This window comes from Microtus oregoni, unplaced genomic scaffold (assembly GCF_018167655.1).
Source record: "Microtus oregoni isolate MIOR12 unplaced genomic scaffold, Mior012 000070F_ref0000104, whole genome shotgun sequence".
NCBI classification, from domain to species: domain Eukaryota; kingdom Metazoa; phylum Chordata; class Mammalia; order Rodentia; family Cricetidae; genus Microtus; species Microtus oregoni.
In genome coordinates this window covers 6,179,553-6,196,202 of record NW_024543977.1, presented here as the reverse complement: position 1 = coordinate 6,196,202, position 16,650 = coordinate 6,179,553, and positions in this window count along the sequence as shown.

Here is a 16,650-nt window from a genome sequence, read left to right as displayed (position 1 = left end):
ATGCATGATGGTTCAGAAGCAGCCATCCGTGGGGCTGCTGTACTGGTCTACAACAGATAGCAAGCTGCTCTGCGCAGAGCCATTGGCTGGTTGTATAGCCCTAGCCCTTACTGCCCTCCCCTTCTCCCAGCCTCTGCAGTGATATTTCCAAACAAGACAATGTGCCAGGAGTTAATTCCTTTATTACACACAAAACTCATACAAATCTATATAAAGAAACAGCCCCAGAGAAATAGGAAATATTTTTTAAAAACAAGGTATTTACAAAAGAACAATAAGTATATTAAAAGCTACTAACTCTCAATAATACATATACAAGCAAAAACAATCGTGTGTGTTTGTATATCATGCCCATGTCCAAACATAAAGAAAACATGCTCGTTATTTTGGAAAGTGAGCCTTCTCATGACCGATAGTTGGGATGTAATCTGCCGAGTTTGGGAGCAGAAAGCAGCACAGCTTAGGTGCATGCATAAGCCTGGCCCAGCAAGTCTGACTCAGAGTTTACTTGTGTACTTTCAGGGAGGTGAAACTTATAACTTTATTCTAAAATTGGCTCTTTTAGCAGGTAGGCGTACATAGTTATTCCGGTGTCCAAGTGTGTGCGTACACCTACAATTACACCCCTCACACCTGCTCTGAATCAATCAGCAGCTCCCCTTTTACACGACTAGGATAGAAGTCCATTAAGATGCTCTCTCTTGTGGAGTGCAGCTCAGTGGCATCAGGTCGACTGAGCGTTGCTCAGCCATCACTGCCATCTATCTCCAGAGTTTCTATCACCTCCCCCAGCTGAATTTCAGTCCCCGGACTCTGACCTCTGACCTCTGCCTAATTCCTGCCAAGCACTATTCTATTTTCTGCCTTTATGAAGTTAGCCATTCCAAACGTTTATTTCAAGGAGATAAGAATACAAGAGTAAAATATGTATGCACAAAAGAAATATCCATTCATTCAAACTGCATTCCTGAGGCCCTGTTATGTCCCACACGTCACAAATAAGAGACATGAGGTCACTTGACTTATACACAAGTAGTAAGGAGAGTGAGCCATAAACAGACATGCAGATAGTAAGGCATGAGGGAGGGATAAGTCGTGGTGTGGTGTGTGTGTGTGTGTGTGTGTGTGTGTGTTTGGGTGCCTGTGTGCCACGACTTGCGTGTAGAGTTCAGCAGACAACTCCTATGTTGGTATTTATCTTCCACATTGTTTGAAATGGGGTCTCTTTTTCACTAGTCACTGCTGAGTATGTAAACTTGCAGCATTCCCATCTCCACACGCCATCCTGCTATAGGGACTCTGAGGTTACAGATGTGCACAACTGCATCCCACTTTCTGTGGGTTCTGGAGTTTGGAACTTGGGTCCTCACCACCATGGCCAGCCCCTTATCGACTAAGCCAGCACTCCAGCCCATGATAAGGCTCCTGCAGGAAATAAAGAGACCAATGTGAGAGTGACATCAGGGGTCTCCCAGGTACCATTTGCAAATAAGAAAAAAAAAAAAACTCAGCAACTAAGCACCCTTGCTAAGGCAGAGCCCCCCCGGGCAGCATGTGGCAGTGCACAGCACTTCTCAGAACCGGCCCCATCAATTCTCTGTGTCCTTCGTGGAGTGTGCTCCTGGAGAAAAGGACTCTAACCTTTCCAGGATAGGAGACCCTTTGGCAGAGGCACACACCAATGCTCCTTCATCCTGAGAAGGAATGTACAAGTGACAGTTGGGACTGTTTGATGTCCCACCCTCCCGAACTGCAAAAGAGCAGCAGTGTGACCTACGAGCTGATCTAAATCTTCTTGTTGTGGTTTTATTTTTGTTCTGGCAGGCTGAGAAGCACTGGAAAAAAATTACAATATATATATGGGAAATATATTCTCCTCTAACTGACACCAGGGGATAGACTGAAGCAGGGCGGTGGCCATGCTGCGATAGGGCTGGAATACTTGGAAAAACTGAAATAGCATCAAGGGCCTGGCCTGCCCTCAGCCTAGGCAGGAAATTCAAGGGTAATATAACACTTTGTTGTTAAGTAATGGCATTGGAAGAAAAGCGTGTTCAGGAGGACTTTTGGCTTAAACTGGGAATTTTCGTTTCATTTGCTTCCAAAAAGTACTTTTTTCCCTCCCTAAAGTTCTTAACTTGTATTTCAAAAGTCCTTGTAGCTACATAAACATGATATACACACAGTCTGGTTTTAACTAAAGCTGTGCATTGTCGAATATGCTGAAAAGCAAATTCGGGACCTCGGGTTTGGCCGCTGAACTCCGTGGCGGCAGCTTTTATTACAGAGACTTGAAGCACATTGGAGAGCAGGCTGCTCCTGTGGCTCTGTGCCCTTGCACGGGTCAGTTGACCTCAGATTGTAAAAGGGAATAATAATAGTACCTATTCAGCAGAGGTTTGTGAGGATCCAACTGAAAACCGCGAAAGGCTACAGCACAGGGCAGGGTTTTCCTCTTATTTTCTATGGTATGTGGCTGGGTCTGTTCCTCCTGACTCAGGGTAGAAAATCAACACTGAGTTCTGTCTGCGTAACTAACTGGTCTGTGGTGAACCTACCTACTTCTCCTTTGGGTTTAAGCCCCTTTTGCCAGGAAACTGAGTATTGGCATGATCATCTCTAGATAACTCCGCTGAGGATGGAGAGACAGATGCAAGGGAAGCAGCTGAAGGAGCTTGGGGAGGAGCTGCAGGGACCGTGGAACTGTTTCCAAATACTTGAAGGATAATGTCATGTGGAAGAGAAATTAGATTTATTCTGTATGACTCTGTAAGTGGAGACAGATTCCAGTGTTACAGACAGAAAACTTGCATCAATACATAAGACAGCCATGGGATGCTGCTGCTTTCCACGACAGGACATGCTTATCTCGAAGGATTCTGTCCCAGAACAGTGGTCTCCTCTGAGGAAACAATAGAGAAAATTCTATGCCAGAAGATGGCTATAAGAAGCAACCTCCGGTGGTCTCCCCCCCACACACACACACAGGTCAGGGAGGCTGTCCTTCAGATGGCTGTAAAATGAAGTGTTTTGCTCACAGGAAAGCAGCCATGAGGAGGCACAAGGCACTCACAGAGGGGCGCACAGGTCGTGCTAGGGTAGTAATTTTAACCTTTGATAGCAACTGAGCGTCATGCCATGTTTGAGCGGGTTACAGATGAGAGTGCTCATACTTCACTGAATGTGGTTTATGGGTGCCTGCAGACACGGGGCCATGGGAAACTGAGCCAAAACCTTAGGCCTTAGGTTACATTTCAATTTTACTTTCTTCCTCCTCTGATTTTGACATAAGCAATTTGAACTTGCACCCTTGACCTGCTCACTCCTCTGCCCCGTCTCTTCCTAGTCCTCCTCTTCCTCCTCCTCCACCTCAGCTTTTGAAGTCTAATGTTAAAGCTGCTCAACACATAAACAGGAAGCTGATATTTAGGTGGGAGTTCCCAGGAATTTTATACCACTGACCGCGGAGGCCAAGACAGAAAGGAAATAGGAAAAACAGCGTAAATACCTGAGTGACTAATGGTTGCGCCGCTCAGCTGGCTGTTCTGAGCATTTAATGGGAAGTTTCTTACAGGGGGGATACACCAGAGGGCCAGACTGTAATGTTTATAGCACTGGGTTTCACCGCGAGGCAGAAAGCCTTTCTGGTGGTCTAGAGAATGCATTTGCATGCGTGCTGCAGATCCTGTCCTTGGCACTGTGGTTTCTAGGCCTCTTCAGGCTTCGGTTTGTTCGGGATTGTAAAGCCACCCCTCTTCTGGTTCACACGGAGAGTGCCTAAGAGGATTTAGAGTTGAGTGTGCCTATTTGCACTGCCTTGTTCTGAAGAGGCAGCTGGAGCGCGGGCTGGCCGGTGCAGCCTACCGCGGGTCCCCGAGGACCCCATTGTCCTCCGAGGGGCCGCGGCGGGGCTCCATTGTGCACGCAGAGGCCTTTCTCTCCTGCCCTCCGGCTCCCCGGCCTGCTGGCCGCCCCCGCTCCAGACAGCTCTCTGCAGCCTGCGATCTCCCCGCCATCGCATTTCTAATGCAGAGCGGCTTCGGGCTCCTGGCTGGCCATCTGCACGCTGAGATTGACAGCAGCCCCCGAGGTCAGTGTCTCTACTACTATGCTCTAACAGCAGGCCACCCAGGCCTCGAGAGCAAAACAGGGACATCTGCTCCCCTTAATTTAGAGCATCGGTTCTAATTTCACCAGAGCCTCTTGCTGAATGCTGTCTCGGGGTTCCAGGAGCTGCCCCCACCCGCAGCAGAAGACTGCCCGCCCCTGGCACTCCACTCGGGGGAGAGCAGCTGAGAAGGAGGGGCCGGTTCACTCTCTTGAGCAGAATGACGTCGTGGGGGTGGGGGTAGAGTGAGTGAGCCAGACCCCTGAGCAAACATGCAGCCAACTCGGAAACATCATAGCTGGAGAAAAGTCCTGTTCTGCTCAGGAGGCTGGGCGGGCTGTGGGGACAGTCCCTTCTGCTCTAGGAAACAGACTGCGGACGCTCTACTTTTGTGGGAAAGAACAAAGGAATGGGCAGAAAAGTAGAGGCCAGAGAGCCCCTTCTGATCCTTCAAGAGCTGGTCCTTGGGCTGGTAGTTGTAAAGAGAGCATTTGTGGTCAAAGCTAAACTTCTGTCTGGTCAATCGGCATCAAATTGGAAAGCTGGGAAATACAATTTAAAAGCTCTTTACTTCTATCTCACCCCAGTCAGAAGGGTTATTGTCAAAATACCACATAGCAACAAATGCTGGTTAGGATGGAGGACACTTACACACTGCTGGTGGGAATGTAAGTTAGTCTAGCCACCATGGAAATCAGCGCGGAGATTCCTCAAACAGCAGACCTCCTTACCAGCATACCACAGGCTTGGTTGTATAGTCTGTTTATTTATTTATTTTAGTTTTTCAAGACAGGGTTTCTCTGTGTAGCTGTGCAGCCTGGCCTAGAACTTGCTCTGTAGACCAGGCTGGCCTCAGACTCACAGAGATCCTCCTGTCTCTGCCTCCCCAGCACTGGGATTAAAGGTGTGCACCATCACTGCCATGCTACATTAAAAAATTATTTAAAAAGTACTTAAAAACAGAGGGGAAGTATTTGGTAAGTGAATGAGCACGGAAAGCAAGCAGGGTGAACGAGATCAAAGAATATGATACATATGCAGAAAATGGCACAATGAAACCCGTTCATCCGAATCACACAAAGTATCCTGGGGGCTGAGGAGAGGCTCAGGGGGTAAAACACCTGAGGCACTGCTATGAGGTCTGAGTGTAAAACCCCGGAACCCAAGCAAAAGCTGGACATGGCAGCATCCGTGTGCTCCTGTGCTGAGATGGGAGGCAGAGGAGGCTACAAGGCCGAGGGCCAGCTAGCCTGCAGAATATAGACCTGTTTCAAACAAGGTGGCGGGCAAAGAGCAGCTCCTAGTGTTACCGTCTGTCCCCCACAAGTGTACAGTGGCACGTGTGTCTGCAGCCACACACACACACACACACACACACATACATACACACACACACACACATACACACACACACACATACACACACACACATACACACACACACATACACACACACACACATACACACACACACATACACACACACACATACACACACACACATACACACACACACACATACACACACACACACATACACACACACACACACATACACACACACACACACACGTGGGCTAGAAGAGAAAAGCAAAAATGAAAATTAGGCAGTGGAAGAACATTTGTTTAGCAGGTACAAGGCTTCCTCAGTTTTATTCCTAACACTGAAAAACAAAATCCGCTAATCCATCCCATTTCATATATGAGCACAAGGGCGGAAGAGCTACCACCCTAGACTCTAAGATCACTGGAAACAGACTGGCATCCTAGTCACTGTGTCCACAGTACCTAGTGCAGATAGTTGAGTCTAGATTAACATGTGAATGAAGAGAGGCTGTGACCACTGGAGGTCATGGTCTCCATTTCTGTGTGATGAGAAGGTCTGGGGAGAATGTACCCAGAGTTAGATCCTCACCACACTGTCCCCCCTTTCCTCCCTGCATTCCTTCAGACACTACTGTGTGCCCTGCGTTCCAGATATGGGTGAGGTATCAAGGCAGGGCTCCAGCCTTCACATCCTCTCCTTGTGGGAGGTGTCGTGCACATGTCACCAGCTCGCTGGCACGCGGGGTGATGCTGACCGGTTACAGATGCCACTAGGAGGGTCTTCAACTAGCTGCTCGGAGAAAGAGTGCCTAAGTAGGGCTGCGAGGTGAGGAGGGATCTTCGCACACAGGTCCCTCCGCCTGCACCCCTACCCTACCCACCAAATCTTACTCCTCTGGAAGCTTCCCCTTAGGTAAGGCACACTTCCCTGCTGCCTTGCCCAGGTAAGGTTCTTCTATTAAGTGACCCTGTAGCTCCTTCGTGCTTATTTGATGCAGTGTTCGCCACACATACAGGCTCACCTTCCTCGTTTCTTTGCAAATATTTTGAGGCTACAACCAGCCATTCTGTTATAGAAAGAATAGCCACACCCTGGCAGAGGGCTTTAACCCACCATGCTTCCTGATGTTTGTTGAGTTGATGAATAATCAGACTTTTTTTTTTGTCAATGAGTATTGTTTGTGCTGTGAGGGCAGACTGCAACTGGTCTACTCCAGGTACCAGCAGGGGCTTCGTGGATTAAAATAGACATTTTAAACTTCCTTATTTCACAGTATCCTGCAGCTTGGTGACTTTTCTTCTTCAGAGTGAATGTGAGCAGGTACTCCCTGTAAAAGGACACCCTGGCAAACACGTTTCTCAGCCGCAGATGTCACTTAACCTACAAAGGACTCAGGTCAGGCAGTGTCCTGCACAGACTATTTCTGTCCAAGGGGTACTGTTAACATTCTGCAGCTGGGGATAGGGTAACCACGCACTCTTTACCCACCCCTCCAGCCCCTGGAAGGTAGGGAAGCTGCTGGAGGAGAGCTGGGCAAATCAACTTGTCAATAGAAGGTTTAGCTCCTTCCCTTGGCTTTGTTTAGGTTTGTCGTTGTTTATTTTTTATACCACATGAAAAATTTGTTTCTATGTTTTCAGCAGTGAGAAGAAAATTGAGGCTATAGAGAGTAAGGAAGTATGATTGATATAGTAGTCCCCCTTACTCCACATGGAGCACACGCCAAGCCCTCCACCCCCAATGGATGCTCAAAGCCTTAAATAATACCAGATCCTGGATATACCAGGATTTTCCCATCCATTGTGTCATAGTTAGCTTCAGCTGGCAACTTGACACACTCCTGAGAAAAGGAGACCTCAAGTGAAGAATTGCCCAGATTAGATTGGCCTGGCGCCGTGTCCGTGAGGCATTTTCTTAAATGCTGGTTGATACAGAAGGACCAAACACAGTAAGTGGTGCTGTCCCCAGGTGGGTGGCCCTGGGTCATGCAGGCGAGGTTGCTGAGTCAGGCTATAAGCAGCTTTTCTTCATGGTTCTTACCACTGCTCCTACATGAGCGACTGCCCATCTGTGATCAGGAAGTGTAAGCCACTTGAAGTTCCTTTCCTTAAGTTGCTTTTTGGTCATGGTGTTTATCACAATGGTCTATTTGTTTTCTGTTGCTAGGATAAGTACCATGACTACAGCACCTCAGTGAGAAAAGGGTACTTTAGTTTACACCTCAGAGTCCATCCTGGTGAAGCCAAAGCAGGAACCTGGAGGCAGGACCTAAGCAGAGACCATGAAGGAATGCTGATTTCTGGCCTGCTTCCTCTGCTTGTGCAACCCAGCTCTCTTGGGGGTGGCATTGCCCACAGTGAGCTGGGCCCTCCTACACTCAATCATCAGACAAGACCATGCTTCACAGATATGCCCAGGGGCCAATCTAATGGAGGCAATTTTTCCATTGATGTCCTTTCTTCCAGGGTGTGTCAAGTTGGCAATCAAGATCATATGTCACACACAGCAACAGAATTCAAACTAATTCACTTACGTGTGATGATTCACCAGCTGGGCACAGTGAGAGATTACCGATAACTCACAATAAAATACAATAAGTATAACATTACACTCTTATAGAAAATGTCTTTTAAAACACATGGACTGGTCTGGGAAGATGGCCCAGTCTATAAAATACTTAAGGGCAAAGATGGAACTCAATGAGCATGATCTTTAAAATCCATGATTAAAAAATGACCACATTTGTAATTCCAGTGCTGGAAGACTGGGATTATCCTAGGTCTCCAGTCTATGAGCCCATGTCCCAGCGAGACATCCTGCACGGAAAACAAGGTGGGAAGCTCCTGAGGAGCAGCATGTGAGGCTGCCTTCTGCACCCCCCATACACATGCACAATGTGTGCACATCTACACACATAAAAGGACTCATGAACTGTTTGCTTCCAGAATCTTCTATTTAATGTATTGAGACCACTGCTAACAGACTCTCGGGATCCAGCTGGAGTACGGTGATATGGAGCTTGCCTGGTATGTGTGGGCCCCAGAGCAGGAAAAAGGTGATGAGAGATGACGGTCTCACAGTGCTGAGATTATCTCAAAGCTCTCATATCTATGCAGAACTCTCGTGATTGCTACAAATTCTCTTTAAATGCTAATATTTATTACAATTAAATATTCAACTTCCAGTAGGTTCATTTATCTCATTACATCTGGCGGTGATGGTGAGGGACCCACAAAGGATTCTTGGTCTGGGGACTAGCTTTTGTCTATTGGCTGCCCCTGAGCTTTACTGTCCCAGTAGTTCCGCAGCTAGAGACGGTCTGCGTCTTTCCCAGCACTCTTGAGATCTTCCTCCATGTGTAGGCTGGGCTTTTGTTATCACTTCTCCTCGAAGAGCAGACAGAGCAGCTATGGGTCGGCTCTTCCAGGACTGCTGGGTAGCCTGTGGCCATCCCCCCAGCAGCAGGTTTATTATCTGGGAGAGACCTGCATAGTGAAAGATGAAAGAAGATTCTGCTAGTCAGTGCAGCTTAGTTTGGTCATAAAAGAACCAGTACTAGATTACTATAGGAAGTTTTTTTTTTTTCTAGGAGTTCCCAGTCAGAGAACAATATGAAAAGTGACATTGCTTCAAATTGCATGTAAAAGCCTTCCCCTGGATGGAGTTCCTTCTAGGAATCCAAAGGTGTCTTGAAAACCAGTGTGGAAATGGTTTTTTAACCACGGGATTAGAACAAAAAGCTTCATTCCTTGGACTCTAATTTTTTTGTGCAAGGGGTTAACTTGGGCTGAGTTTATTCTACTAGCTGCTTGGAGTAAATCTCTTTCCAGATGTATTCTGTGATTATAACTTTAGTACATGAACAAAATAACATCCTTATCAAATGTTGACTGTGCTTGTAAGTAAACTCAGTGTAGAACAGTGTTGGCCACCAGTATTGTGACAACATTTGCTTCTTACAGGAGGGTTGCTACCAAGAGACTAGCAATTTACCAGTATTCAGAACAGGGAGTGAACTACTGAAAACCTCTTGGGTACCACCTTGGTGTGTTTGTGCATCTCCTGTCCCTGTCAACAGCTTCCTATATGTACAACCCTCTGGGACCCCATCCTGTGCACAGTGTGTTAGAGGCTTCTAGAATCTTCCCTATAGTTGCCCTGAGCCTTATGGGTTGGTGCATTGCCCGCCTCCGTAAACATTTCAGATGCAAATCTTAGGCAGAGGCTACTTGAGTGCTTCTGGATACATGCTTGCTTTCCTTCCCCAGACAGACAGTCCTGAAACATCTTTCATATAGTCTCTCAGGCAGCTCTTGAAGAGCCAGGAACCCTGGGCCAGGAGCTTTGTCCAACTTCATAATTCATCCTCATATTGGTTTTCCAGCCTTCTGTGCCTCATCCTCTTGTCTCCTACTCCTACTCTCTGGACCATATTTCCAAATAAATATTTGTGCTGGGGCTTTTGTCTCAAGATCTGCCATCTAGGAGGAGGCCAGGATAAGCTCAATTTATTATTTTTTTTAGGAAGTCACAGTGTGTTTGTCATCACACCTCCTCATCTAAGTCAGTTTAATAAATACCACTAAAATAAAATAGTTTACCCTTCATTTTGCTTTGTGGGTCTCTACCCCGTTATGTGTGTGAAACAATTCCCAGGTGGAATAAGCTTCTTGACACTGTAACACAATGTCAGAGATATTAAAAGAGGAAAAGGATGGGGTTGGGTCCCCACAGTCCTCTTTGAGAACATGCCTCTATGACATAAAGACCACCTAGTAGGCCCTGTCTCTTACACTTTTTGCCATCTTCCCATCGTACCCTGAGAACCAGCCAGCTCCAGGTACACTAGGATGGTGATACTCTCCCCCCCCCCCCCCCCCCCGCTCTCAGGGCCCTGCTCAAATCAGCTCCATGGACTTGTCTGGTGATTAGCATCTATCCTGGTCAGCCTTATTTGTCAGCTGGATAGATCCCAGAGTCATCTGAGAAGAAAAGCCTCAGCTGGAGAATTGTCTAAAAGAGATTGGTCTATGGACATGTCTGTGGGAGATCATCATGATGACTATGGCTGTTCTTAATGGGCTTCTCCCTGGGCCTGGAGGAAGAAGCGCCTTCATGGTCTCATGGTCTCATTGGGGATCCTCAAGGGCTTATTGGAGGCATATGAGGAACTAAACAACACCACAGGGGTAGCTCCCAGTCTCTTGGGTGTTCTAACAGACACCAGGCACCAATGAGGGGATGCAGGGCAGAATTGTGAAGACTAGCCAGGAGCTCACTCATGCCACTCACTGGGGTACCTGGAAATAGACAGAAAGGCAGACGCACAGAGGCCGCCGCGACACCGCATTCAGGAAGAGGCTTTGGGGGACCGGCAGCAGACACAAGCGGCAGGGACAGGCGTGCAATAAGGAGAGCATATCGCCCTACTACAATTGAATCAAAGAGGTAGGCCTTTGGTTGGCCAGGTCACTGGCACACGGGGAGCCTGGTCCTGTCCTGAAGACCCTTTGGAGGGGTGAGAGGGTTCTTGGCCTGTGGCAGGAACCAGGAAACAGAGCGGGGGCATTTTGTAAGCGGAGAGCTTGGCCAGCAAGGAAACCTGATCCGGTTTTTAAAAGACCCATTGGATAGGATCAATAGGAGGAGATGGGCAGGCTCCAAGGCAAGAATTCACCCAATAATCTGAAAAACAACATGAAAACATCAGAACCCAATGATCTTACAACAGAAGTATTTGAACAACCTAACACAGAAGAAGTGGAAAAAATTGACTTTATGAAGGCAATAGAGTCCCTTAAACAACATGTTAAAAATGCCCTTATAGAAATGGATGAGAAGTATAACAAAAAGTTTGAAGAAATGAGTAAATACGTACATGATACCCTGGGAAACCAAGAAAAAAACGATCAAACAGGTAATGGAAACAGTTCAAGAATTGAAAACTGAAATGAAGGCAAAGAAGAAAATACAAACTGAGGACCAGCTGGATATGGAAAATCTAGGTCAACAAGCAGAGTCTACAGAAACAGGCATAATCAATAAAATACAAGAGCCAGAAGAAAGAATCTCAGATGCTGAGGACACCATAGAGAAAATAAACGAACAGATCAAAGAAAACAGCAAAGCCAACAAATTCTCAACACAAAACATTCAGGAAATATGGGACACAATAAAAAAACCAAACCTAAGAATAATAGGAATAGAAGAAGGAGAAGAGTCAGAGCTCAAAGGCCCAGAAAATATTTTCAACAAAATTATGGAAGAAAACTTTCCCAACTAAAAGAAATATATTCATTTAAATATTCAAGAAGCATACAGAACACCAAACAGACTGGATCAAAGAAAAAGATCTCCTCGCCATATAATAATCAAAACACAAAATATACAGGTTAAAGAAAGAATATTAAGACCTGCAAAGGAAAAAGGGCAAGTCACTTATAAAGGTAAACCGGTCAGACTTACACCTGACTTCTCTGTGGAAACTATGAAAGCCAGAAGGTCCTGGATAGAGGTACTACAGAAGTTAAGAGACCATGGATGCAAACCCAAACTACTATACCCAGCCAAGCTATCATTCATTATCAATGGAGAAAACAAGACATTCCAGGATAAGAACAAATTTAAACAATACATAGCCACAAATCCAGCCCTACAGAAAGTAATTGAAGGAAAATCGCAACCCAAGGAATCCAACACTGCCAACACTGCCTACAATAACCCAGGCATCTAGTGACCCTTCACCAGCACAACTCAAGAAGGGAGACACACAATCTCTACTACCAAAAGCAATAAGAATAACTGGAGTAAACAACCACTGGTCATTAATATCACTTAATATTAATGGGCTCAATTCACCTATAAAAAGGCACAGGCTAAAAGATTGGATACGAAAACAGGATCCAACATTCTGCTGTTTGCAAGAAACACATCTCAACCACAAAGACAGGCACCTACTCAGAGTAAAGGGTTGGGAAAAGGTGTTTCAAGCAAATGGTCCTAAGAAAAAAGCAGGTGTGGTCATACTAATTTCTAACAAAACTGACTTCAAACTAAAATCAATCAGAAGAGACCGAGATGGTCACTTTATACTCATAACAGGAACAATTCATCAGGATGACATCTCAATCCTGAATATCTACGCCCCCAATATAAAAGCACCTACTTATGTAAAAGAAATATTACTAGAACTCAAGGCAGACATCAAACCACACACACTAGTAGTAGGAGACTTCAACACACCTCTCTCTCCAAGGGACAGGGCAATCAGGCAGACACCTAATAGAGAATTAAGAGAATTATTGGAGGTAATGAAGCAAATGGACTTAACAGACATCTATAGAACATTCCACCCAAATAGGAAAGAATATACCTTCTTCTCTGCAGCTCATGGAACCTTCTCAAAAATTGACCACATGCTTGGAAACAAAGGAAACCTCCACAGATACAAAAAAATATCAGTGTCCACCTGTGTCTTATCAGATCACGATGGATTAAAGTTAGAAGGCAACAACCACGCTGCCCCCCCAAAAACGACAAACTCATGGAAACTGAACAGTCAACTACTGAACCACACCTGGGTCAAGGAAGAAATCAAGAAAGAAATTAAAGTCTTCCTTGAATTTAATGAAAATAAAGGGACAACATACTCAAACCTATGGGACACAATGAAAGCAGTGCTAAGAGGAAAGTTCATAGCACTAAGTGCCCACTTAAAGAAAACGGAGAATGCATACATTGGGGACTTAACAACACACCTGAAAGCTCTAGAAAAAAAAGAAGCAGACACGCCCAGGAGAAGTAGAAGACTGGAAATAATAAAACTGAGGGATGAAATCAACAAAATAGAAACACAGAAAACAGTCCAAAGAATCAATGAAACAAAAAGCTGGTTCTTGGAGAAAATCAACAAGATCGACAAACCCCTATCCAAACTAATTAAACGACAGAGAGAGAACACGCAAATAAATAAGATCAGAAATGAAAAGGGGGACATAACCACAGACACAGAGGAAATTCAGAGAATCATTAGATCTTACTACAAAAGCCTGTATGCCACAAAACTGGAAAATACAAAAGAAATGGACATTTTTTTAAATAAGTACCATATACCAAAGCTAAACCAAGACCAGGTGAATGATCTAAATAGAGCGGTTACTCGCGAAGAATTAGAAACGGTTATCAAAAATCTCCCTTCGAAAAAAAGCCCAGGACCAGATGGTTTCAATGCAGAATTCTACCAGAACTTCCAAGAAGAACTAATACCTATACTCCTTAATGTATTTCACAATATAGAAACAGAAGAGTCATTGCCAAATTCCTTTTATGAAGCTACAGTTACCCTGATACCAAAACCGCACAAAGACCCAACCAAGAAAGAGAATTACAGACCTATCTCACTCATGAACATCAATGCAAAAATTCTCAATAAAATACTGGCAAACCGAATCCAAGAACACATAAGAAAAATTATCCATTATGATCAAGTAGGCTTCATCCCAGAGATGCAGGGCTGGTTCAACATATGCAAATCTATCAATGTAATCCACCATATAAATAAACTGAAAGAAAAAACCATATGATCATTTCATTAGATGCTGAAAAAGCATTCGACAAAATTCAACACCCCTTTATGATAAAGGTCTTGGAGAGAATAGGGATACAAGGGTCCTACCTAAATATAATAAAAGCTATTTACAGCAAGCCAACAGCTAACATTAAAGTAAACGGAGAAAAACTCAAAGCCATCCCACTAAAATCAGGAACACGACAAGGATGTCCACTCTCTCCATACCTCTTCAATATAGTGCTTGAAGTTCTAGCAATAGCAATAAGACAACATAAGGAGATCAAGGGGATTCGTATTGGAAAGCAAGAAGTTAAGCTTTCGTTATTTGCAGATGATATGATAGTATATATAAGCGACCCCAAAAATTCTACCAAAGAACTCCTACAGCTGATAAACACCTTTAGTAATGTGGCAGGATACAAGATCAACTCCAAAAAATCAGTTGCCTTCCTATACACTAAGGACAAGGAAGCAGAGAGGGAAATCAGAGAAGCATCACCTTTCACGATAGCCACAAATAGCATAAAATATCTTGGGATAACTCTGACCAAGGAAGTGAAAGATCTATTTGACAAGAACTATAAGTCTTTGAAGAAAGAAATTGAAGAAGACACCAGAAAATGGAAGGACCTCCCTTGCTCTTGGATTGGGAGGATCAACATAGTAAAAATGGCAATTCTACCAAAAGCAATCTATAGATTCAATGCAATCCCCATCAAAATCCCATCAAAATTCTTCACAGATCTGGAGAAGACAATAATCAACTTTATATGGAAAAACAAAAAACCCAGGATAGCCAAAACAATCTTATACAATAAAGGATTGTCTGGAGGCATTACCATCCCTGACTTCAAACTCTATTACAGAGCTACAGTATTGAAAACAGCTTGGTATTCGCATAAAAACAGAGAAGTCGACCAATGGGATCGAATAGAAGACCCTGACTTTAACCCACAAACCTATGAACACCTGATATTCGATAAAGGAGCTAAAAGTATACAATGGAAAAAAGAGAGCATCTTCAACAAATTATGCTGGCAAAACTGGATGTCAATCTGTTAAAGAATGAAAATAGATCCATATCTTTCACCATGCACAAAACTCAAGTCCAAATGGATTAAAGACCTCAATATCAGTCCGAACACACTGAACCTGATAGAAGAGAAAGTGGGAAGTACTCTACAGCACATGGGCACAGGAGACCACTTCCTACGTATAACCCCAGCAGCACAGACACTAAGGGCATCATTGAATAAATGGGACCTCCTGAGGCTGAGAAGCTTCTGTAAAGCAAAGGACACTGTCACTAAGACAAAAAGGCAACCCACTTACTGGGAGAAGATTTTCACCAACCCCGCAACTGACAAAGGTCTGATCTCCAAAATATATAAAGAAATCAAGAAACTGGACCGTAAAAGGCTAATCAACCCAATTATAAAATGCAGCATTGAGCTGAACAGAGAATTCTCAACAGAAGAACTTCAAATGGCCAAAAGACACTTAAGGTCATGCTCAACTTCCCTAGCGATCAGGGAAATGCAAATCAAGACAACTTTAAGATACCATCTTACACCTGTCAGAATCGCTAAAATAAAAAACACCAATGATAGCCTTTGTTGGAGAGGTTGTGGAGAAAGGGGTACACTCACCCATTGCTGGTGGGAATGCAAACTTGTGCAACCACTCTGGAAAGCAGTGTTTCGGTTTCTCAGGAAATTCGGGATCAACCTACCTCTGGATCCAGCAATACCACTCTTGGGAGTATACCCAAGAGAGGCCCTATCATACAACAAAAGTATATGCTCAACTATGTTCATGGCAGCATTGTTTGTAATAGCCAGATCCTGGAAACAACCTAGATGCCCTTCAATGGAAGAATGGATGAAGAAAGTATGGAATATATACATATTAGAGTATTACTCAGCAGTAAAAAACAAGGACTTCTTGAATTTTGCATACAAATGGATGGAAATAGAAAACACTATCCTGAGTGAGGTAAGCCAGACCCAAAAAGATGAACATGGGATGTACTCACTCATATTTGGTTTCTAGCCATAAATAAAGGACATTGAGCTTATAATTCATGTTCCTAGAGAAGCTAAATAAGAAGGTGAATCCAAAGACAAACACATAGGCATCCTCATGAATAGTAACCTTCATCAGGCGATGAAAGGAGACAGAGACAGAGACCCACATGGGAGTACCGGACAGAAATCTCAAGGTCCAAATCAGGAGCAGAAGGAGACGGAGCACGAGCAAGGAACTCAGGACCACGAGGGGTGCACCCACACACTGAGACAATGGGGATGTTCTATCGGGAACTCACCAAGGCCAGCTGGCCTAGGTCTGAAAAAGCATGGGATAAATCCGGACTAGCTGAACATAGCGGACAATGAGGAATACTGAGAACTCAAGAACAATGGCAGTGGGTTTTTGATCCTACTGCATGTACTGGCTTTGTGGGAGCCTAGGCAGTTTGGATGCTCATTTTAGGAGACCTGGATAGAGGTGGGCAGTCCTTGGGCTTCCCACAGGTCAGGGAACCCTGATTGCTCTTTGAGCAGATGAGGGAGGGGGACTTGATCGGGGGAGGGGGAGGGAAAGGGGAAGCGGTTGCGGAGAGGAGGCAGAAATCCTTAATAAATA